This window comes from Schistocerca nitens, chromosome 8 (genome assembly GCF_023898315.1).
Source record: "Schistocerca nitens isolate TAMUIC-IGC-003100 chromosome 8, iqSchNite1.1, whole genome shotgun sequence".
Classification (NCBI taxonomy): Eukaryota; Metazoa; Arthropoda; class Insecta; order Orthoptera; family Acrididae; genus Schistocerca; species Schistocerca nitens.
This window is the reverse complement of record NC_064621.1, coordinates 548,847,451-548,860,097: the sequence shown is the minus strand read 5'-3', so window position 1 is coordinate 548,860,097 and position 12,647 is coordinate 548,847,451. Positions and strand designations below refer to the sequence as shown.

General features: G+C 39.0%; 1 protein-coding gene across 1 annotated transcript in view; it reads left to right on the top strand.

Annotated features, from left to right (window-relative positions):
• The window catches only part of LOC126198597 (odorant receptor coreceptor-like), a 247,733-nt gene that overhangs the window by 209,006 nt on the left and 26,080 nt on the right, over positions 1-12,647 (top strand). The gene's annotated exons all lie outside the window — the stretch shown is intronic.

Here is a 12,647-nt window from a genome sequence, read left to right as displayed (position 1 = left end):
AGGAACTTGTTGAAAATAACATTGATCACAGCTGTTAATTTTAAGGTTGGGGTGTCTTAAAACTGTAATTTTCCAGTCTGACACCCAAATAATGACTGGTACCATGGTTTTATTTTAAAATTGAATTCAAAACATGTCAGTGAGCAAAATTAATTGCACTATGAATTACAACCATGGAATTTTATTTGTGTGAATCTTGGCTCCAGTCTTTGACATGGTGTCAATCACTGGAATGACTGGTTGTCATGATATGGCCCAAGCAAAAAACAAACCTGAAAGCGAAAGCTGTAGAAGCTGGCCACACAGGCACCCCAATGGCTGCTACAATCTGTGTTAGACAAGAGTGACATTATATTGCAAATTTAGTGTAAAAAGTTCCATATTGTCTGAATTTGTCCTATACTGACAGGACATTCTAGTCCAGTCGATTTTCTTATCTGCAAAAGTACACTAGCCAATACCAGTGGTACAAAGGTAGTGCCAAATTACAAACTATCCAGTAACAACAGAAGTATTGCTGGACAATGTACAGTAAATAATATGTAATAACCTGAGGCATTCAGAATTGGTTTGAAAAAACAGAACAGCATTTGGAAAGAGAGTAACATTTTAAAAATAACAAATGACACAAGTAGAGTTTTCAGTTCTTATGAAAGCTCGCTTACTTTTTCTTTTTTTTCTTCTTCCTCTCACTTCTCCATTCTTAAGGGAAAAATGTGATAAAATAAAAGTGCAAGAAAGTTGTGTACAACGTTGGAAATGATGAAAAAGAAAATCTCACTATGCTTTTAACAGCATATGCTACTGTAAAGCTTGCTCCCCCTAAGAACATGACTTTCTCCCATCTCTCTCTCTCCCTCCTCCATGTGAAGAGTATTCCTGTAATAATAGCTAATAGCATACCAAGAACATGAGGGTGTCACAGTGGGGATTTGTTTTCTGGTACAGACGTCTGATACAACTATTCCACAGCAAAACTTACTTTCAACAGGTGTGGTAGCAGTGCATTCCCATAGGATAACAGAATATTATGTCCTCCAGGAATCACATTGGGTACACCACTTACAGCATAAACTGTACAGCAACTACAATGTTTTGTGAGCAAGTAATGCCAGTCAGTATCTTTAATTTTAACATAAGTCTTGACTCCCATAATTACCTGCTTATACATGTGCTTGTACTACAGGTTATTGGTAAAGCAAATACTTATTGAATAGGTCTTCACACTTTTAATACTTAGCAGAAATTCTGAAAAAAGTAAATTCTTTTATTACTGTATCACCTCTATGGTGAATTAAGAGGTACTGACTGGTTTCGCTGAACATTTAATAGAAGCCTTCTTTTTACCTGCTATTGATAAAGAGCCATTCCAAATTCGGTACATTACAATCTCTCGCATTTTTCATGAGGTTTGTTATTCTGTACACTAATATTTCTTGTTCTAAATGGTAAATAATGCATTCAGACATTGTCGGTATTAAAGGTAATTCATGAAATAAATTATATTTAAACCAGAAAATTAAAGGTTCCACATGACACATGAAAAGTACGTTGTTACACACATGTATGTACAGATTCCAAAATGTCTGTGAATTTGAGTTACAAACTTTTTTAAATAGAAATATGAAGATCACAATACTTTGGGTCTGCAATAACTCAAATGAAAAATACTTTAGTTCCCTATGGGAAGCTTTGTTCTTTACGTGACTCATGCAACTGCTTTCACTCTTAATGGAAAACTAAATGGTTTATGTTAAAGTTAACTTGCAAAAAGTGTAACCATTGTTACATAATTTCTGTGAAGTAAGATTCCTTAATGTTAATTCCTTCCTTTGTCATTGTAACTTGATAATTTCAGTTCCATATGGGACATATGACCTAAAAAAAATGAAATGCTTTTATTACTATGACCAAACAAAATCTTTTTAACATGTAGTACACAGTTCAAATTAGCAAAAAGTGTAACTGTATAATTAAGGTAAATGTTGACGAAAATTAGGAATGTAGCACGAATACTGAAATTTCCTAATCCGCAACTTGTGGTCGTGTGGTAGCGTTCTTGCTTCCCGCACCCGGGTTCGGTTCCCAGCGAGGTCAGGGATTTTCTCTGCCTCGTGATGACTGGGTGGTGTGTGATGTCCTTAGGTTAGTTAGGCTTAAGTAGTTGTAAGTTCTAGGGGACTAATGACCATAGATGTTAAGTCCCATAATGCTCAGAGCCATTTGAACCATTTTTTGAAATTTCCTAGATTTCCAAGTGTAACTGTAATCACTGTATTCAGTACTTTGTAGTGCTAGAAAGATAATTCTATATGATTATTTGCATTCTCTTCCCCTCCCCCCTCCCTCAACACAGGAAAATATAATAGAAAGACCTGCTAGCAAAATTAAGAAAATTAGGTTTTGCCTGAATCAGGCCCCCTTATTCTAGAATGGTTCTAAAGTAATAAGAATGCTTACGATCAATTGGAACATTGTGTTCATTCTAAAAAGTATTAAAACAAGAATTGAGAGAGTAACAATTTTATTGCTCTTATGTTGCAGAGTATCCACAAACATTACTGTTTGAAACATAGGGTCACTGCATACTCCATTAGATCACACCCATTCTGTGATTAAACTGTTTTCTTAAAGTGAAAAATTCCAGTTAACATAGTTATTGAGGGAAATATTTTCTGACACTGAAAGCTATCTGTCAAATAAGTCTCAGAACTTTTTTTCATAAATTTCACACAAATCACCTGTTTTTAATGCAAGTGCTTATTTTGTAACACCTAACATCTTAAAATAAGCTTATATAATAAATAATTATAATTTTGTTACAATATCTACACAGGATGTAAAGAGTTAATTTTACTTCAATGTGATTCATCGTTTGAAGTTCATCATTATACAACAACAAATCTATGGAGAAAATAGTTTTAAAAAATCTGTCAAAATGTCACACCCATCTGCATGAAATGTCCCAATACATAATCTTTTCCAATTTGAGCACTATACATGGTTAAACAATATGAGTTTATTTAACTTCTGCCTTATACTTGATTTGTTGTTTAAAATTTTCTCAGCGGGCTTTTTTTTCCATATGTTTTTAAACATGTGCAGGAGTACAGGGATGCAATCTTACAAACAAGTTGAGTCTGATGTAAATCCTCAATCCCAATTTCATAATGGTAATCATGACCAAGAGCAGGAGCAGGAAATGGGTAATCTACAAATTTAATTTTAACACAATGCAAAATCTTGGCCTGTATATATTTCTGTCGCATATCCCCAGCAATCACAAAGATCTGAAACAGTTTCTGAGTATTCTACAACAGAGTACACGCAGTCACTTGTTTTAAACAGTTTTCCCCAGTTAACAAAATTTACAAATGCATTTTTATTGGCCATATTGGGAAAAGCATAGAGATAAATACATTCTAATGCAGATTTAACATTTTTTGAATGGAGCAGCAATGGAACACCAATGATTTTTAAGCTTTTGATATAATTTTCAGTGTCTGAAAATACCAAGCCAATAAGATTTGTTGTCAAGTCTCAGGGGGCTCTTATACCCTTTACCTAATGGATTTCTGGAGTTCAGAATATCAAAAATCCTATCAATATAATACAAAAATTCTACTGTTGCTTCACTTCCTTTAAAATTCGGATCACCAACCCTCCTCAAAAACTCTATACTATCTGCCACGCTAGAACTCAAAAAAGTCTGTGCAGCTAATGAAACATTCATTTTTCTATTTACACTACTTATATGTTGTCCTGATAGTTTGTTGGCAAATGTCATACCTTCTTCTTGTTGTACCTTGTTCAGTTGCTCAATGAAATGCCGTCTAATAATGCCAGTTGGAGACTCAATAGCAGATACTTCTGCTAGAGCATTTCTGGCAAACTTAATCATATGACATGTCCAAGATACACTAAACATTGTATTTTTCCACAGGATGAGGAAAGTAGCTTTTAAAATCACCCTTGGAAAAATTTAAAGTACAGTCAAGTGAACGTAAAGTGCTTATATTTACCTTACAGCCATTACATGTAACACAACAAACCCTAATGCCAGAACTATGCAGCCTCTCTAAAGCAGATTTTATCACTGTGGCCTGATTATTTGCCTGTACACCGTTGATAAATAAATATGCAATCAGGCATTTAAATTTGCCTTTAATAGAGACAAGCGTGAAAACCAGAACCTCAGATGGCTCTATTACTTCTTTTACTGAGCCACTTCCCCACCAAAGTCTAAAAAACCTGTGTACTGCTTAGTTCCTTGGTCCCAAACTACTTGCTTCCTAATTGCCATACTGTCTACAATTAGACATGAATCGCTGAACTGGTCCCTTACAATGTACTTGAAAACATCTTTTAAGAAGCCAGGTTCACAGTCTACACTTGCCACCCATTTTGAAATCAATGATGTACGGGGCAGAGGCATTAATTTTTTCAGGTATTCATATGCTGCTGGTGAATAAAAGTACACAGTCATCGTAAACATTTTCACATTTGTTGTGTATCTATTACCCTTTGATGAGACAGAGTTGTTCACTAAATTGCACACTAATTCCACTTGTGTTCCTTTCTGATGATTGAGGAAGTTATGTAACTTCTCAGGAAGATGCCCCTTCTCCTTCAATGAACTTATGATGTCATCCACGGAAAACACTTTCTTCTTCGAAGTTTTTCACGGACACACTTCAGTTTACGTTTTATTTTGTGCACAATGTCTGAGGAAAAAAAAAATGCAAGTTTCGGCGCCTTGTCTTCCATTTATACTTTCGACTGTATACCACAATCAATTACTGAAGAACCAACTGCACTCTAAATAAGGAAATAATTTCGTTATATACGATTGAAATAACTCAAGGCTTGATGAAAAAATATTATAAGAAAACGTTGGGGGTGTGAAAACATCCTTATGCTAACGTTTTCGACACAATTCGCAGCTTCAGCATTGGATAAGTGGGACATGCTTTCCAGGGAAGAATTCTTCTCATTGACAACATTCTCCACGCAATCAGTAGCGTCTGCAATGGGCAAATCGAGCACGGATTCCATGACAGAACGCTAAAAACAAAAATATGGACCTGTATTACAACAGTGCTTAGACCTATGTAGCGTACGAAATAAATTCACAAAAGTAAAAAGCGCACACACAGCAAGGAAAGTAATTTGCTACCTCAAATGTAGAATCATTGTTGTCACTCAAAATCCTAACAACATGTCGTCGTGGCTGTTTATTTGGTGCATCAAATGTGTCTGAAACTGATGGCACTGCTTGGGGTTTGAAACGTTTCTTCCACGTTCCAGGGCTCACTACGTAATCATCTCGTCGGAAACGGTTTCCGCAAAAAGAACTGCAAGACGTAGGATTAAAATCTTTCCGCTTCACGGAAGTAATCCACGTCTTTAGTAGCTCTGGGTGCTTTAGAGGAAACCTGTTCAAAAACATCGAATTAGCAAACGCACTGAGGTCTGTATTTTTATCGTATTATATCGGTAGTCGTATTACCTGTGAAATGGTAAGTCACTCTCCTTACTCCATCGCTTCGTACTACTGAAAGCGGAACAAGAAATCACCTTTTCGATAATCCGTAATTCCTTGTACACCGTACAGACCGAGAGAAACTTCTTGCCAAATTCGAATATGGCGGGCAATACAGACGACAGTAATCAGCTGGTAGAGCCATCTATCGGTAGGTCCGGTAGTTGAGCATCCCTCATTTCGCTAGCTTTAGACGCCTGTGCCAGTCATAGCTCATGTCACGTGATCTCGCCAGCTGATGACAGCACAGGACACGTGATGTAGTCAGCCAATAGCAAGATCACTGTTACGTAGCGCGCTTGTTACACTTCAAGATACATAACACAAATGTGCCAGTAAAATTTTTAATAACGACGTAAATGTCTGATCTTCTGGACTCAAAATTCTTCTAAATGGTCGTCCTCAAAGAGTTGATTTTTAAATGAGAATCAAACGCTTTGTGATTTAAGAAATTCATCATACATTCTCGCACATACATCATCTTACGTAAAAGGAAATCTGCTTTCAATGTAACGCTTTTCAAACCACCATTCACAATTTCCCGCGACCTGTTAGAAATACGTTCGTTTCAGCAGTTGCAAGAGAGCGCCAGACAACAAGCGTCACCGTGCTTGGGCAGCTATGACGACGCAGGAAGCCCATATGTTCGTACGAATTTCGTTGGAATTTCGTGAACCATACTAAAACGCATAATTCGGCTTAAAATGCACATTCGTATGTAAATTTTCTTGGAGTACCAGTACTGTATTACATCAGGTTTGGTCCTTTATTATGGCATATTGCCATACGTGCACTTGAAATGCAGCGAACAGTTGAAACTAGCCAATAGTGTGAAATTAAACACTTCATTTCAATTAAATTGACTGCCTCAACAGAAAAGATTAATAAAAGCCAAATCTCTTTAGCAAACCGGCAAAAATAACTTCCTTGTTCTGTAAGGTGATTAATGTTTGACTGTCAGAAAGGTGGAAATAAAATCTAAAACTAATAACATATTTTAGCCTTCCGTAATTACGCGAACGTATTTTAATTCATTTTATAGCCACAAAAATCCGTTTTGTTATCATTTAACGTGATAGCAATAAACAAAGAGGAAACAACAAAAATCACTAAACGTAAAAACACGTCACGTGGAGACGACCCACCTCCCCCACCACATCTGAGACTGCTCCGTGCATCAGCCCCAGATTTACTAATTTTCGAACTGCGGCAATATTAAGTAGTGGCACCCAGCCACACTTCTGTAACCAGAAGCGGGAGAAGGTACTACTCATACGCGACTTAACTGCGCATGCGCAAGAGCCCTCCCGCGACTGTTCAAACGAATCTAATTTAAAAAGTTGTCACGCCACGCTCATCCGAGGCAATTTGTTGTTACAAAGCATTGCATGGTATTCCTAAAGCCTTTGACACACTTTGCTGTTTGCAGACGCTTGTATGAGCACTGTTTTGTTGTATACGGCGTATTTCCTTTGCCACTTCAGTTTTATTTTCATTTCTTTTTTTTCCTCTCGTTCATGTTTTGTTGCTGCAGTATTATTCTGCAGTAGCGAGATACAGTAATATCCTTTGTTAGCGTATTGGTTCTTACCAGTCAAAATCACAAGAATTTAATTGAAAACTAAAACAATGAAAAATTCCCGGAATTCTAAACAATTCCTGGGTTTTTCCCGGTTTTTTCCCGGATGAAAAAATTCCCGTGTTTTTCCCGGATCTCCCGGTTCGTATACGCCCTGTAGTGTATGTAAGATTCTCCTCCACTCTGGTGTCACTACCATTCAAAAAAACCCTGAATCTTTAGCTTAATTCCCTTATACTATTTTGTTATTATATTGCTTCTTATTTATTCCATGAAACATTTCTCATGTTTCAGTCAAGATGATAATTTGGAACAAAAGTTTTAACAATCATCACTCAACTTGAAGAAAGAAGTAAGATGCAGTTACAACACATTTAGGTCTAAATCTTCATACACTATTAACACCCATAACTACAAATGTTATCTATCAAAATTCTACTGCAACTATGCTAGGCAAAACTATGGTATTGCTACTAGTGACACTTTTTGTTGTCTGAAACTACTGTGGCCAAACAGCATACTGTGCTCTGCATTGCTGAAAACTGCTCCATGATGTTCTTGCAATGGCCGCAATGGTTCTGAATGTAAATTTATTCCTTTTCTCATTTCACAGTTTGTTAAACACTTCAGTCCAATGCCGTTGTTCACTATGCTAATTCTTGCTTGTCATTCAACAATGTTTACTGTATGATCTATTGTTGGCTCCTCTGATGGAATGTAATGATAGTCTCTTGACAACCAGTTTTAATTTTAATACTACAATTTCAGGTTGTTTTTCCCTGCATTCTTCTTCATCAGAGGCAAACTCATTACTACTTTAATAATCAGAATAATAAGATTTTTAGAACAAAACAGTTATATCAAAACTTATTATTTCAGCAAAACAGTTTTTTTTTATTACAAATGATTAATAGCAACATTACCTCCACTTTGGCAGCTGTCACGCGTTCCATGTCAAATGGGCTCTTCCTCATAGCCTCACAATCTGTGGATGTTGCATCTGCAGTGGAAAGCAGGAGTCATCAAAATATACCGAAAAGCTTATCAGAGCCTTTATTGGTAGACAATGTTTTATCCAGTTCATCCATAAAAAGATCTCACATGCCATATCCTCCTCTTGACACCAGTAAACCTGTTAACCAGCCACCGACCAGCACTCTTCTATCACCCAGTATCTCCCTGGTCTTGAAAATATCACACACGTTCTTCACCAGGACTTCAAATACCTCATGTCGTGCCCTGAGATAAGGGATATTCTACCCAAAATCCTACCCGCTTCACCCAAAGTAGTGTTTCATCCAGCACCTGACCCACAGAATATCCTTGCCCATGCCTATTGCAATCCTGGACACAGTGGATTATTCCCTTGTGGTCAACCCAGGCACAAAACCTGTCTCAAATACCCACCCATCACCACTGACACAGTCCAGTTACAGGCATTTCCTATCCAGTAAAATGCAGGCCATGTGTGAAAGCAGCCATGTTATATATCATCTATGCTGCAATTGCTGTATAGCATTCTGTGTGGGCATGAAAAGTAAGCCATTTGGATACTATCCTCCAGCACTAGTTTCTATGAATTATGCATGTCAGAATTCTCTCTCTCCAGCATATCCTGCATTCTATGTGCCTTACTCTGTCCCGCTATATCCCGCTAACCCCTCCCCACCTCCACCTACCTTGACAACTGCTCTCAGTAATCAGCAGTGTGTACTTGGATGTCTGTGTGTGAGGATGTGTGTAATGTTTGGTAGAAAAAGAGCAAGTGTTCTAAAGCTAGTGTGAATACTATTTTTTGTTACATGTTTCTACACATCAAACAACAGATCGCTAAAGGTGAGAGGTTGTCTTTCCCTTATTTTATGTATTATTCCATCGAGGGATTTGCATTATTGTTATCCATTACCAATTCACACTCTATTCTTTAACATGTCATACTTTCTTCTTTCAGTGCCTGCCTTCAAAATGCACACCAGTCATTCTTAGGTTGCACAATTTGAATACCCTATTATAATGGCCCAACCATGCTAATAAGTGCTCTACTACTACTCCCTGCTCTCATGGTAATTGCCCCTTTCTGATTATTTAATTCCAGTGTTGTTTTTAACATATTCTCTACTACCAACTCGTTGGCTTAGAAAGGGTGTTTATTTAAAATTGCATAGTACGATCCCAAGTGTTTTTTTACTGTGTCATGTGTCAATTTGCCATCAAACATTTCTATTTACAAGTGAGGCTACTATTGCCTGCTTCTTTAAGACGTTATGTGGCCTTCCTTCTAATGTACACATAGCTCTCTATATGCTGCCTACCATCTTATTTTCCTTATGACAGACTGTAGCTTTTCAACCTCTTATTTTCAACCCTTTATTCAGTCACTCTTCTTGTCTTCAAACCATCCCACCATGAATTTTACCTCTGCCAATTCTGGAAGCTCTCTTTAGCCCTAGCAAAACTCTAACCACACATCCTCTATCTGAAATAAAAGCCTGGCACATGGCGTCCCATCTCATGGGACTGCCATTGAAATTGGCATGTTGGGTTGCCACCCATCCTACTGCAAAAACCTTAAACTTTTCCATTCCCACCTGTGACCACAACTTCCTAGATGCTACCACTGAAACAGAAACTCATGCCCTTCAACAACTGGAACAGCATTCCTAGCACCATCTGAGGAATATGTTCCAGTCACTCATGTCTTCTGTCCGCGTAGGATTACCTACAGCCAAGAAGAGTTTACCACCTGGATATGACCCCCCATTCGACTATCATAGCTCCCAAACAATGCCTTGCTGACTTACTCCACCTTCGACATCCCAAAACAAAACTTCCTCCACCTTCACAAAACACACTATTACTCTTGAACACTCATCTTGTATGGTTGTTATCAACCTTCCTGCCAAAACTCTGACCCCTGTAAAGTCCCAGTGCCTTCTAAAGATCTCAACTTTAATCCAAAATCTAAATTTAACTATTCTGGATTTGTAATGGTCATTATTTTCTTTCTCCAGTAGAAACATTTTTCACCACAGCCCCCCCCCCCCCCCCCCCACTGACAATAGTTAACCAAAACCCTGCTTAGAACATTGTTTACAATAGTTCAAACATCATTCCAACAATGATCCTCATCCTCCCCTTCCACACTACCCTCTGGTTGGTAATCTTTCAGAAATTCCTCACCTCTAACCTGACCTTACTCTTATTTCCTAAATCCTCTGCTGTTAGTTCAGTAACACTCCTAAGGAATACACACCTATGTCTAACCTGAAAACCAATCGAGGCCTTACCATCCTTTACACAGACAATGGCCCTACCACAGCGATTATGTATCATTGTCACTATGTGGATAAGGTTCTTCTTCAACCATCTTAAACCTGTGCATACAAACCTTCAACCATGTTCCCATTCCACAAGTCCAAGATGACCTCCAGCAGATCCTCAAGGCCCTAGGTCCAACCCATGACCAGGCACCTGAATCCATCTCCCTCCTCAAGCAAGGAACCCCCTGCACACCTAACTTTTACCTGCTCCCAAACTCCACAAGCTCAACCCCACATATCTCCCCACTGGCTGTCCCATTTTGACTGGATACAATACTCTCACAGAACAAACCTCTGCCTTTGGTGACCAACACCTCAAAACTATAGCCCATAACCTCATATTCTACATTCAAGACACTGCTCACTTCCTTCACCATTCTACGGTTCATGTCCTGTTACCACCAGTCTCCTTACTGGTCATTGTGGATGTGACATCCTTGTACACCAATATCCTCCATGCCCAGGACTTTGTGGCCATGGAATGCTACCTTTCCCAACATCCTCCTGATTTTAAAACCCACTACCTCTTCTCTGCAGTCTCCCTCTTCCTCTGTTCTACTTCTTCCTCCCAATCAACTCCTCTATGCCACTCGTGCAGCACACCTCCCTGCACTGCCTGCACCAGAATGAGCCCACAGGTACCGCATACCTGTTCTGTGCGCCTACTACCACTCTCTCCCAGCCATCATTCATTCCATCCTCTAACCCTCCCTCCTGCTTCCCACCACTTTCCTCCTCTCAACCGCCACACCTCATCATCCCAGTAGAGCTGCACATCTGGGGAGTTTGGTGGCCAGCGGAAGTGTTTGAACTCAGAAGAGTGTTCCTGGAGCCACTCTGTAGCAATTCTGGATGTACGGGGTGTTGCACTGTCCTGCTGGATTTGCTCAAGTCCATGGGAAAGCACAATGGATATGAAAGGATGCAGGTGATCAGATAGGATGCTTACATACGTGTCACCTGTAAGAGGTTCCATATCACTTCAGCTGCACACATCTCTTAACATTATAGAGCCTCCACCATGTTGAACAGTCCCCTGCTGACACATAGGGTCCATGGATTCATGAGGTTGTCTCCATACCTGTACATGTTCATTTTCTACATACAATTTGAAATGAGACTCATCCGAAGAGGCAACATGTTTCCAGTCAACAACAGTCCAATTTCGGTGTCAGTGCACTCAGGTGAGGCATAAAGCTTTGCGTTGTGCAGTCATCAAGGGTACATAAGTGGCCTTCCGCTCCAAAAAGTCCATATCGATGATGTTTTGTTGGATGGTTCACACGCTGACACTTGATGATCGCCCAGCATTGAAATCTGCAGCAATTTGCAGAATTGTTGCACTTCTGTCATTTTGAACGATACTCTTCAGTCATCGTTGGTCCCATTCTTGCAGGATCTTTTTCTGGCCACAGTGATGTCAGATATTTGATGTTTTATCGAGTTCCTAATATTCATGGTACACTCGTGAAATGGTTGCATGGGAAAATCCCAACTTCATCACTACCTCAGAGATGATGTGTCCCATCACCTGGGTGCCGACTATAACATCACATTCAAACTCACTCAAATCTTGATAACCTGATATTGTAGCAGCAGTAACTGATCTAACAACTGCACCAGACACTTGTTGTCTTATATAGGAACTGCCAATGGCAACACCATATTCTGCTTGTTTACATAACTCTGTATTAGAATATGCAAGCCTATACCTTGGCATTTCAGTGTATATGAGGAAAGTACTAGGCAGCTGTATCTTGAGAATGTCTTTATTGTCTGACAGGACTAGTTTTCGCAGCACATTACTGCCATCCTCAGGCCCCACTGCAGCCAAAAGAGTATTAGAACTTCTTTGTGCATCTGTTGTGGAGTCCTTGTCATTAGTACACATGGGCTAGCTTTCCTCACAGTCTCCTGAGGAAAGCTAGCCCAAGTGTGCTAGTGACAAGAACTCCACAATAAATGTGCAAAGGAATTCTAATACTCTTTCGGCAGTGTCGGAGTGTGAGAATGGTGGTAATATGCTAACGAAACTAGTTGTGTGAGACAATAAAAAACATTCTCAAGATACAGCTGTGGTGGTACTTTTCCTCAAATAGTTTCAGTCTTGTTCATGTGCCTACCGACAACTCGATTTTGTTTAATAAAATCATATAGCTCATAAGATTCTCGCCTTGTAGTTCTGTTCTGTTTTGATGGTTGCACC